We start from the raw sequence: 13678 nt of genomic DNA on the forward strand, positions 1-13678 counted from the left end.
AACATCAGTCATTTCAGAGCCTGCCCTAGTGACTTTGTAATTATGGTTCCCAGAATGTAATCCCTTATGAGGGATTTCGTGACTTTTCATTGATGCCTCCATGATGTCAGTAGCCTTTTAATGGTTCCATGACCCATCCTCTCCCCCTCAGAGACCACACTGAACTTCTTTTTTCTTGAACTAGCTTTTTGTTTATCTCCTTGGATCATAAAAGAATCTTCAGCAAGAGTACTTATCACTTTCCCCTCTTACTTACCTTTCTCACTGCAGCATTTTTTTACTAATTATTTTCACAGTGATCATTTCATATCTCTCCTGCTCTTTAACTTCAGTATTATTCTTGATGAAGAAAAAAGAGGACTGTGTCCTGTCCACTCTCTGATTTACCTTCTTCCTTTCCATATGGTGTCTCAATTCTGTCTCTCTTAGTAGTAATCTCTTGTTGCATAACAAATTACCTCCAAAGTTAGTAGCTTAAAACAGAAAAGATTCCTGATCTCAGCTTCTGTTACCTATATCTCATCAATCGTCAATCAGGTTATGAGCTGAGGGTTAGTGGCTCCATTGTGAAGAATCCTCCTCAACACTCATTCAGGTGGCTGTTGGCAGGCCTCACTTCCTTATCCTCCATCAGAGGGCAAACAGACTAAAAACCACAATCACAGAAAACTAACCAATCTAATCACATGGACTATAGCCTTGTCTAACTCAATGAAACTATGAGCCATTCCGTGTAGGGCCACCCAAGATGGACGGGTCATGATGGAGAGTTCTGACAAAATGTGGTCCACTGGACCACTGACAAACCACTTCAGTATTCTTGCCTTGAGAACCCCATGAACAGTATGAAAAGGCAAAAAGTTAGGACACTGAAAGATGAACTCCCCAGGTCAGTAGGTGCCCAATATCGTACTGGAGATCAGTGGAGAAATAACTCCAGAAAGAATGAAGGGATGGAGCCAAAGCAAAAACAACACCCCGTTGTAGATGTGACTGGTGATGGAAACAAGGTCCGATGCTGTAAAGAACAATATTGCATAGGAACCTGGAATGTTAGGTCCCTGAATCAAGGCAAATTGGAAGTGGTCAAACAGGAGATGGCAAGAGTGAATGTTGACATTTTAGGAATCAGCGAACTAAAATGGACTGGAATGGGTGAATTTAACTCAAATGACCATTATATCTACTACTGTGGGCAAGAATCCCTTAGAGGAAATGGAGTAGCCATCATAGTCAACAAAAAAGTCTGAAATGCAGTACTTGGATGCAATCTCAAAAACAACAGATTCACAGTAATCCAAGTCTATGCCCCAACCAGTAATGCTGAAGAAGCTGAAGTTGAGTGGCTCTGTGAAGACCTACAAGACCTTTTAGAACTAACACCCAAAGAAGATGTCTTTTTCATTATAGGGGACTGGAATGCAAAAGTAGGAAGTCAAGAAAAACCTGGAGTAACAGGCAAATTTGGCCTTGGGGTACAGAATGAAGCAGGGCAAAGGCTAATAAGAGTTCTGCCAAGAGAACGCACTGGTCATAGCAAACACCCTCTTCCAACAACACAAGAGGAGACTCTACACATGGACATCACCAGTTGGTCAACACCAAAATCAGACTGATTATATTCTTTGCAGCCAAAGATGGGGAAGCTCTATACAATCAGCAAAAACAAGACCAGGAGCTGACTGTGGCTCAGATCATGAACTCCTTATTGCCATATTCAGACTTAAATCAAAGAAAGTAGGGAAAACCACTAGGCCATTCAGGTATGACCTAAATCAAATCCATAACGATTATACAGTGAAAGTGAGAAATAGATTTAAGGGACTAGATCTGATAGACAGAGTGCCTGATAAACTATAGACAGAGGTGCATGACATTGTACAGGAGAAAGGAGTCAAGGCAATCCCCAAGAAAAAGAAATGCAAAAAAGCAAAATGGCTGTCTGAGGAGGCCTTACAAATAGCTGTGAAAATTCTGTTTTTTGGTTAGCTTTGCTTTTTAGACCACTCTTTCAACCTGAGCGTCTTAATATAAAACTAGACCATGATAAACTGTTTTCCTTACTAATTCTGAATTACTATAAATGTAGAAGTCCTGCTAGCAGTTCTTAATTAGATTAAATCATCTCTGACACATGGTAGATTTCATATAATGAAAATATTGAAAACAATACAATATCTAAACTGATCACAATAAAGTGAACTATGGAAAGTAAAAAAAAAACAAAAAAAAAAAAAACAAATAGCTGTGAAAAGAAGAGAAGCAAAAAGCAAAGGAGAAAAGGAAAGATATACCCATGTGAATGCAGAGTTCCAAAGAATAGCAAAGAGGGATAAGAAAGCCTCCCTCAGTGATCAGTGCAAAGAAACAGAGGAAAACAATAGAATAGGAAAGACTAGAGATCTCTTCAAGAAAATTAGAGATACCAGGGGAACATTTCATGCAAAGATGGGTTCGATAAAGGACAGAAATGGTATGGACCTAACAGAGTGAGTGAAGTTGCTCAGTCATGTCTGACTCTTTGTGACCCCATGTACTATAGCCTACAAGGCTCCTCTGTCCATGGAATTTTCCAGGCAAGAGTACTGGTGTGGGTTGCCATTTCCTTCTCCAGGGATGGACGTAAAAGAAGCAGAAGGTATTAAGAAGAGGTAGCAAGAATACACAGAAGAACTATACAAAAAAAATCTTCATGACCCAGATAACAACAATGGTGTGATCAGTCACCTAGAGCCAGACATCCTGAAATGTGAGTCAGGTGGGCCTTAGGAAGCATCACTATGAACAAAGCTAGTGGAGGTGATGGAATTCCAGTTGAGCTATCTCAGATTCTATAAGATGATGCTATGAAAATGCTGCACTCAATATGCCAACAAATTTGGAAAACTCAGCAGTGGCCACAGGACTGGAAAAGGTCAGTTTTCATTCCAATCCCAAAGAAAGTCAATGCCCTAGAACATTCAAACTACCACACAATTGCACTCATCTCACACTCTGGCAAAGTAATGCCCAAAATTCTCCAAGCCAGGCTTCAGCAATACGTGAACCATGGACTTCCAGATGTTCAAGCTGGTTTTAGAAAAGGTAGAGGAACCAGAGATCAAATTGCCATCATCTGCTGGATCATCGAAAAAGCAAGAGAGTTCCAGAAAAACATCTATTTCTGCTTTATTGACTACACCAAAGCCTTTGACTGTGTGGATCACAATAAACTGTGGAAAATTCTGAAAGATGGGAATACCAGACTACCTGACCTGCACCTTGAGAAGCCTGTATGCAACAGGAAGCAACAGTTAGAACTCGACATGGAACAACAGACTGGTTCCAAATCGGGAAAGGAGTACGTCAAGGCTGTATATTGTCACCCTGCTTATTTAACTTATATGCAGAGTACATCATGAGAAATGCTGGGCTGGATAAAGCCCAAGCTGGAATCAAGATTGCCAGGAGAACTATCAGTAACCTCAGATATGCAGATGACACCACCCTTATGGCAGAAAGTGAAGAAGAACTAAAGAGCCTTTTGATGAAAGTGAAAGCAGAGAGTGAAAAAGTTGGCTTAAAACTCAACATTCAGCAAACTAAGATCATGGCATCCAGCCCCATCACTTCATGGCAAATAGATGGGGAAACAGTGGCAGACTTTATTTTGGGGGGCTCCACAATTAATACAGATGGTGACTGCAGCCATGGAATTAAAAGACGCTCACTCCTTGGAAGGAAAATTATGACCAGCCTAGACAGCCTATTAAAAAGCAGAGACATTACTTTGCCAACAAAGGTCTGTCTAGTCAAGGCTTTGGTTTTTCCAGTGGTCATATATGGATGTCAAAGTTGGACTGTGAAGAAAGCTGAGTGCCAAAGAACTGTGGTGCTGAAGAAGACTCTTGAGAGTCCCTTGGACTGCAAGGAGATCCAACCAGTCTCTCCTAAAGGAGATCAGTCCTGGGTGTTCACTGGAAGGACTGATGTTGAAGCTGAAACTGCAGTACTTTGGCCACCTGATGCGAAGACCTGACTCATTTGAAAAGACTCTGATGCTGGGAAAGATTGAAGGTGGGAGGAGAAGGGAACGACAGAGGATGAGATGGTTGGATGGCATCACCAACTCAATGGACATGAGTTTGGGTAAACTCTGGGAGTTGGTAATGGACAGGGAGGCCTGGCGTGCTGCAGTCCATGGGGTCACACAGAATTGGACACGACTGAGCGACTGAACTGCACTGAACTTCCTCATCAAGTGAGCCTCTCCTTAGGGCTGCCTCAAAATATTGCCCCTGGCTTCCTCCAGGCCCAATGACCCATGAGGGAATGAGCAAGATCATTCAAGACTGAAACCAGAACTAATCTCAGACTCACCCAGAACAGACATCACATGACTTCCTCCATATGCTGTTAGAAGTAGACCAGTAAATCCGATCCATATTTAAAAGGAGGGGATAAATTCCAGGATATAATGTTCACTGCTCATTTCCTGGGGTCTGGCTACAGTCTGCCCTCTGACCCCTAGTGATTTACATCCCTCCCATATGCAGAATGGTTCTTCCCTGTAGCTCAGCTCAGATGGTAAAGAATCTGCCTACATGCAGGAGACCTGGGTTCAATCCCTGGGTCGGGAAGATACCCTGGAGGAGGGCATGGCAACCCACTCCAGTATTCTTGCTTGGAGAATCCCATGGACAGAGAAGCCTGGCGGACTGCAGTCCACGGGGTCGGAAAGAGTTGGACACGACTGAGTGACTAACACTGCTACTACTACATGAGCAGAATATGTTCACCCCTCCCAAGGCTTGCAAAAATCTCACGCCTTTACAGCGTGCGTTCAGTGCCCAGAATTTCATTGTATTCAAGTCCATGTGCAGCTGAGTTTCCTTGGATTTAGTCCCTTAAGTATAGCTCTTTGAGTATATTTCTTCTCAACCTGTGTAACTAAAGAGACAAGTTATCTAACCTCTATGTATCCAACATCAAGCAGCGAGACAAACACTGGATGACTTTATAGACATTTCTGTTCAAACCAGAGGAGCAAAGAGTCATTGGTCCACAGCATTCAGACAGTGTTGGGAGTTTCTTGATTAAGTCTTAAGGCTCAGGGTCTCATGGTTCTTGGCTCTGCTCTTTGGGTTCTTGTTATGTCCTTTGAGTCATCCTCTCTTTAAAAAAAAAAAGACAAGAAAGGCAACATGTATTTGCAACTAAGCAGCTTTCAGCTTGCTTCTTGACAATAGAAATCTGAGGGTTCATCTCTGATCCTCTCAGTTTCTGAATGTATAACTCCTTTAGGAATTTTGTGGGTTTCCTGTGATTCTTCTGGGGATTTACTCCATTAGGCAGAAGTCACACCCACAAATCTTTTCCAGATAAACCATCTTTTTTTTCAAACTTTAACCTTTTTATTTAGTATCAAAGTGAAGTGAAATTAGCTCAGTCATGTCCAACTCTTTGTGACCCCATGGACTATATGGTCCATGGAATTCTCTAGGCCAGAATACTGGAGTTGGTAGCCTTTCCCTTCTCCAGGGGATCTTCCCAACCCAGGGATCAATCCCAGGTCTCCCACATTACAGGCAGACTCTTTATCAGCTGAGCCACAAGGGAAGCCCATTTTGTATTGGGATATAGCCAATTAACAATGTTTGTAGTTTCAGGTGGACGGCAAAGGGACCCAACCATACGTATACATGTGTGCATTCCCCCCTAAACCCGACTCCCATCCAGGCTGGCACATAACATTGAGTAGAGTTCCATGTGCTATGCAATGGAATATTACTCTGCCATTAAAAAGAATGAAATAATGTCATTTGCAGCAACATGAATAGACCTAGAGAGTGTCATACTGAGTGAAATAAGTCAGACAGAGAAGGAGGAATACCATATGGCATCCCTTATATGTGGAATCTAAAAAGAAATGATACAAATGAACTTACAAAACAGAAAGAGACTCGATAAAGCCTTCTATACCTTGGGCCACAGCTGAGACAATTACTGGACAAGACCCCTCAAGCTTCCTAGACTGGTGTTTGAGAGAATCGCCAAGGCACACCTTTAATTTCTTTAAAGACTTCTGTTTGTTTGTTAATTTGGCTGCAGTGTGGAGCTTGTGGGATCCTAGTTCCTTGCTGCTGCTGCTGCTGCTGCTAAGTCACTTCAGTCGTGTCCGACTCTCTGCGACCCCATAGACGGCAGCCCACCAGGCTCCCCCATCCCTGGGATTCTCCAGGCAAGAACACTGGAGTGGGTTGCCATTTCCTTCTCCAATGCATGAAAGTGAAGTCGCTCAGTCGTGTCCAACTCTTTGCGACCCGATGAACTGTAGCCTACCAGGCTCCTCCGTCCATGGGATTTTTCCAGGCAAGAGTACTGGAGTGGGTTGCCATTTCCTTCTCCCCTAGTTCCTTGACCAGGTATCAAACCTGGGCCCTCAGAAGTTAAAGTACAGAGTCCTAACCACTGAACTGCCAGGGAATTCCCTTTCAAGATTTCTTATGTGATTGTGTCTCTGTCCAAAAGTTTTGAACAATGTGCTCAGATACTATCCATCTATCACCTTATTTTTGATACATTTCAAAGTAATTTGCAAAATCAGTACAGCCTGCTCAGATGCTTCAGCATGCATATTACTTTTTAAAGTTCAATATTTACTTTAAAATAAGTATTGAAAATAATTATTTTAATATTTAATATAAATATTATTAAAATATTTATAAATAAATAAAATTTTTTAAGTTCTTTTTTTCCCTTTTAAAGTAAAGTTAACATACAAAAAAATACAGAAATGTTGAATGTCCTCTTCAAAACTGCTTGCCCCTGAGGCAACCATTGTTCTGATGTTTTCCCCCCAAAATCAGTTTTCCTTTTTCTAGAATTTCACACAAATTAAATCATACAGGGTACACTCTTTTGCTCTCGACGTCTTTTATTCAGCATAGTATTATTCAGATTCATCTGTGTTGATGATGGTGGTCTTTTTTTGTTTTCTCTTTCTTTTTTGTTTTGCTGAGTGTATTAGTCTGTAGTGCTGACATAACCAAGTGCCTGGGTGGTGTAAACAACCGAAATTGACTTCTCACAATTTTGGAAGATGGAAGTCCATGATCAAGGTATTGACAGGTGTAGTTTCTCCTGATGCTTTTCTCCTTGGCTTGTAAATGGCTGCCTTTTCACTGTGTCCTCATATGGTCTTTCTCTGTGTATGTACATTCCTGGTGTCTTTTCCTCCTCCTACAAAGACACAAGTCCTACTGGATTATGACCTCATCTTTATGATCTCTTTAATTGCCTCTTTAAAGGCCCTATCTCCAAATATGGTCACATTAGGGATTAGGGCTTCAGCATATAAATTATGGGGGGGTCACAATTCAGTCCATAACACTAAATAATATTCAATTACATGAATGTGTCACAATTTATTATCCATTCTTCTGCTAATGGAAGCCTGTGACTATTTCTTGTTAGGGTCTATTATGAATAAATCTGCAATCAACATTCATATACAAGCCTTTTTGTTAACATAAATCTTTATTTCTCTTGAGTAAACACATAGGAATAGAACTGCTGGATCATATTTAGTTTTGTACAAACTGCTAGAATTTTTCTCAAAAATGAGAGTTCCATTTTTCCACTTCCACTGTCAGTGTATCAGTTTTACTTGCCTTATCCTCTTATCAACTTTTGGAGTTATCAATCTTTTAATTTAAACATTTCAGTGAGTGTATATTGAATAACTTTTGACCAAACCAAATAAGCAGTTCTAAGTTGCTTTTTTTTAAATATTTTATTTATTTACTCACTTATTTTATTTATTTTGGGGTGTGCTGGGTCCTCATTGCTGCACATAGGCTCTCTCTAGCCAGGGTGTGTGGGCTTCCCATCGAAGTGGCGTCTGTTGTTCGGGGCACAGTCTCCAGAGCTGAGGGCTCACTCATGACACACAGGCTTAGCTGCCCCACGACACGTGGAGTCTTCCCGGACCAGGGATCGAACCCACGTCCCCCACATCGGCAGGCAGATTCCTAATCACCAGGCCACGAGGAGGTCCCTAACTTGTCTTAATTTTTACAGTGAACATGCTTGTTTTTGTTATAAAATGACAATTTAACTTTTATCTTTTTACCAAGGCAATAATCGAACACTATTAAAGGTTTTTAGTGGAAAAACAGCAGCCCTCTTCCCTTCTCTTATCTAAGTCTTTCCTGAGTGGCAACCACTCTCAGTCTTTAGCTGTTTTTCTTATTTGCTACCTTATATTTTATACTGCAGTTTGTTGACTTACCAATTTTTGACCTTATCTTCCTGAGGTGGCATACAAGGACGTAATCCTGTCGTCTGTGCCCTATTCCCTCTCCAGCTGCTGCCTCCTCTGCCAACACAATATTACATTTTGGTTAGAACAGTTGTCACTCTCTGATTATTATGACCATGGAAACACTGTTCAATGCTGAGAAAAAGAGAAGCTGTAATCATCTCTACTTTCTTATACAACTGTTTATTTTCATGGCATTAATAATTACCTCATTTCTTCATTTGCCTGACTTGCTGTGTTCCTATTGTTAATTGCTCCCATATGTTACAACATCTCTTCCACATGCCCATAAATAATATTTTCCATATGCTCAAGTAGAACAGTTATTATTCTTTCCTATGCATTTCCACACTTTCTTTCCACTTGGAGTTGGTTATTTTCTAGACTTGCAGAGCAACTGAGACTTCTCTTTGCTATTTCCTCAGTTGTCATCTGGATTGGTCTCTCTATTTACTGAATCCTATATCATCCTCTTTCTTGATTTAGCCCTTTATTGTGCTGGAATAGAGCCTCTAGTACCTGCAAATAGGAAGTAAATTTTTTGAGACCTTAAATATCTGAGAGTGTTTACTGAGATCTAAACATTTTCCTCTTAACTTGACTGATAGTTTTTCTGGGTATAAAAAAAAAAATCTAATTTGTAGATAAATTTTCCCCATAATTTTGAAGGCTTTGTCCCACTGAGTTCTGGCTTTCATTACTGTTGTTGCAAGGTCTGACACTATTCTTTTCTTTGAACTTTTTATTATTATGTTACTGTTTTTCTTTTGAAGTTCTTAGAGTCTTTTGTTTGTCCATGATGTTCTGAAATTTTACAGTAATTTTCTTTAGTGTGGGTATTTTTCTTATCCATTGTACTATATACTTAATGGACTTTGAATTTGGAGTTTCATGTTGTAGAAAGTTTCTTTCTGTTCTGGAAAGTTTTTCTTATTTATCACTTCTTTCCCACTGTTTTATATGACTCTTACTTTCTATAATACCTTTTGTTGTCATGTTGACTCTCTTAAGCTGATTCTCTAATTTTGTTACTATTTTTTTCTTATTATTTTTCATCTTTCTGGAAGATTTTTCTACTTTTCTTTAAGCCTTCCTCCTGTATTTTTATTCCAACTTTCTTATTTGTTTTAATGTTTAATTTTTTTATGATTTTTTTCCCATGTGGATATCATCCTGTTTTTGTTTCATAGCTGGAAATTCTTCCCTCATCTCTCTGTGAATACTAATTGTAATTGTTTAGAATAATTTGTAATCATTTTGTTTGTAATTGTACTTCTAAGAATAGTATTGTAATTTGTTTCCTCGGGGTTCTTTTTTCTTTTTGTTTATTTGCTCTCATGTTAGAGACTTTCCTTAGATGTCTGATGAACTTTAGCTGTCTAGTCATATTAAAGAGAGATACGCTAAAAAGTTGATGGAAAACTTTTGTACGTAAGTGGGGCTTGTCAATTAGTAGAGTTCTTGGTAGGGTGATATGATAAGAAAGCAGGACTTTTACTATGGAACCCCCAAAGTCACTCTCTTGTAGCATTTGTCTTAGGTTATTTTATTTTTCCAGAGAAGAATTCAGTAGTGTCCTGCCTGTACTGTATAACCTGGCTTGAGACACCCTGAAAGAGGGACAAGAAAAGGAGATGAGTCTCAGTCTCCACCCTGTCTCCCCTGTGCTAGACTTCTTGGTCTTCTTATTCTCTCCAGAGCATAAATCTCCAGTCTTCTGTCAGGAAGAGCAAGATGAGAGGAAGCAGTAATAGGATAATTGCTTGGCTACCTGGACAGAAGATAGAGCCAGATGGGAGTGTTATAGCCACGCCTTCCAGGAAACAAACTCACTCAGAAGGACAATGCAGATAGTGGAGTGCAGTTTATTACACCGGCGGGCCCAAGGCAGAGTCTCCTCTTAGCCAAGCACCCCGACCAGCATTTGTGAAAATCTTTTATACCCCATGTGTCCAAACCCACTACCCCAATTCCCTTGAGACTTACATAAACAAAGGAAGGGTAAATACAACTACAATAACCCCATTATTCACGTGTTATGTGTTCAAACAGTCAATAATCAATAAGCCCGCAGTTACATTCCAAATAGTTAATAACTGATAAGCCTGTGCTTACATTCTGATAGATGGTGTCCGGAGGCAGGGGTGATTAGTGTCTGTTCTTCAAGATTCCCCTGCCCAGAGGGGGGGGCCTTATCCTTCCATTGTCATTCCCACAGGCGCTAAGCACAGAGTTCAGAGTCCACTGGAGAGGTGGCCGCGCACGATCAGCACAGACAGGCCTGAGATGGAATCCAGGCCCTATGAATTCCTTCTTCAGGAGTAGGAAGGAGGCAAATCATTTTAAGTGTAAACTTTCATCCAGTCTCTTTTTATTTCAAGCCCTTTCCCCTCAGTAGTACCCTTTACCACTCACTACTCAACCATTTCAGGGCCCAGTAGGTGAAACAGACAGACTTATTGCTATCTGCCGCCTCTCTAGAAACCCAGGGCCTCACTGTCTCTCTCCCTCTGCTAAAGAGTGTCCATCCAGTTTAAACCACTTTCCATTTTTCAAAAAATTGTTGAAATCTCTCCACTACTGTTGTCCTCTCTTCTGGTTTCTTGGTCCTTATAGATTTATATCTTTTCAGTTTTCTTCATTTTCATTTTAGTAATGTTTTGAAAAATGATTTGCCATGGTTAAAACCAGAAGCCTCATTCTTAAAGAATATAATTTTTGACACTTTAAGTAGTTGAAAGCGTACCCCCAATTAATTGCTTTTCTAAATTTTAAATGCTTAATACGTTTTCTTGTTAAATGTTTTGGAGCAAATGGTGATTCTTCTAAATCTTTAACTTCATACTCCAGGTACATATTTTAAAAAATCACTGCATAAAGAAATGACTTGACTTCAGTTCAGTTCAGTTCAGTTCAGTCGCTCAGTTGTGTCCGACTCTTTGCGACCCCATGAATCGCAGCACGCCAGGCCACCCTGTCCATCACAAACTCCTGGAGTTTACTCAAACTCATGTCCATCGAGTCGGTGATGCCATCCAGCCATCTCATCCTCTTGTCGTCCCCTTCTCCTCCTGCCCCCAATCCCTCCCAGCATCAGGGTCTTTTCCAATGTGTCAGCTCTTCGCATGAGGTGGCCAAAGTATTGGAGTTTCAGCTTCAGCATCAGTCCTTCCAATGAACACCCAGGACTGATCTCCTTTAGGATGGACTGGTTGGATCTCCTTGAAGAAGCACAAGCTGAAATCAAGATTGCTGGGAGAAATATCAATAACCTCAGATATGCAGATGATGTTGCTTATTACCTGCCAAAGACAGATGCTGTTGGAATTGATTCTATCAGTGGCTAGCTGGCCTGCTATGATGCTTCCTCATTTTCTTACCTAGTCTCTCTGAGGGGAAACATCAGCATTGGTAAGCCAGTTAGCAAAGTTTAAGAAGTTTCAGTACTGTGGGATTTGTATTTCTTCATAAAGTCATCTTACTTCTATGGAAATTGACCCCATAAATTTGCATCCTCCTTAGCATCCTGCTGCACTCAGCTAAAGTGACTGCTCCCAGAAAATAAATATCATACTGTATTTCCCTTAAGATGATGTAAGAATTTGAACCTAATATACAGAATCTTACAAAAGCAATTGTCAAGCCTGTTTTTATTTCCTTTGCATGATTCAGAATTGTTGTTTTTGATTTTGTTTTCCTTTCAGAATTGGAGAATCCATGTCCTTATAACTGAGCTCAATTCCACATTTAATTTCTGTTGTGTTTAATTGGCTTTGTAAACCTGGCTTGAATACAATTCCACACATTGAACATACACTCAGAGAGCACCTCCATTTGCTAAATAGGGAAACGAAATAGATTCTACATATGCTGCCCCAAAACTTTGCTACTGGTGACAAGATACTGCAGCATGCCTTGAGGCACCTAGGGATCTACTAATTGTATGCAGGCTTTGCCATAGGAGCATGAGCTGATGTTGACCTGATCTGTAACTGGACTCTTAGGACTGTCTGGCAGCTTCTGTAACATATTAGAACCTTGGCCCCGGTTCTAATTGGCATCAAATTAGAGTGTATCTGCATCCACAAGACAGTTTAACTTTCTACATAAGAGAGATCATAATATCTTTGTTTCTTTAGCTATGATGCATTTGTACTTTACAGGGTTTTTGTTTTAACTAAGAAGCAGCTGATATTTCAAGATTCCCATTTGAATCTACTTCTCTATCACTGAAATAGAGTCTAGAAACTGCTGGTCCTGGCCCCATGTCTTGAAGAAATTATATAGCATTATATTTCTCTGGCTTCAGGCCCTAGGCATTCTTAATCTTCAGACTGTCTGAAAACTTTAATAGAAAGCTTCATCTGTAATCATTTTAAACAGAACCAGTGGAGACAAAATTGCTTTAGTTAGTAGTTTACCAGCTCAAACTGAGTACTCTCTAGTTGGAATGGAAACTCAATGAAGAAAAAACTCAGAATAAGTTTTCACATACATTTTATATCTTACTTGGCAACGGGTTTGAAAATGTTGCATGAAAGTTCCAACACAGGAAACATTTTATACAACTGCTTATGATTAATAAATATGGAATTTGAAGCATTCCATTTTATAAATCAAAGTCTTAGCCCAAATTTCCTGTTTTTCTACACTTAAAAAAAAAACCCTTAGGGTAAAAATAGCACTAAACTGTATAGGGTACTCCAGGGGTCAAGGCAACAGGCAAAATCAATTACTCAAGATGCCATGGTGCTGAGACTTTTGTCAGACCATTAGCAGAAACATTCATTTTGCAGTCACTATAGATAAGGCATTTGGTGCAGCTGGTTTTATAAAGATGTAAGAAAATATATCCTTCAGATTTTCTATGCCTATTGAGAAGAGGAAAGGAATGGATAACAAAATGATAAGTCAGTGACTTGGAAATACAGTCTCACACATTGCTAGTTCATAGACCACACCAGTCATGCTAGTCAAAGACTTTTATTTTTACTATATGTTAATTTTAACCATCTCTCTTTCTGCCTGTATTTTACAAACCTGGCCACTGTCTTCCACTTTTAATACCCTGCACCACCACCTCAAAACATATATTCACTCAGTCACACATTTTGACCTTTGTTCATAGATTTTCCTGTCTTAGGTCATCTGCACTTTCTCACTTTTACAAATTCTCTCAGCCAGCCCCTGCATAATAGCCTACAGTGGATGTTGCAACATTTCTTTGTCCGTATTAACAAGACATTCTGAAGAATACATGCATGACAATAGGAACTTCGGGATTCATACCGTTAGTTGACACCTCATCATGCTAAGTGAAGTCGTGTCTGACTCTTTGCGACTCCATGGACTATACAGTCCATGGAATTCTCCAGA

The 13678-nt window shown here is 40.0% G+C and overlaps 1 protein-coding gene across 2 annotated transcripts in view; it reads left to right on the forward strand.

The window, feature by feature from the left end:
* Window positions 1–13678, forward strand: part of CMSS1 (cms1 ribosomal small subunit homolog) — a 390283-nt gene that overhangs the window by 348379 nt on the left and 28226 nt on the right. The gene's annotated exons all lie outside the window — the stretch shown is intronic.

Source organism: Dama dama, chromosome 31 (genome assembly GCF_033118175.1).
Source record: "Dama dama isolate Ldn47 chromosome 31, ASM3311817v1, whole genome shotgun sequence".
Taxonomy (NCBI): Eukaryota; Metazoa; Chordata; class Mammalia; order Artiodactyla; family Cervidae; genus Dama; species Dama dama.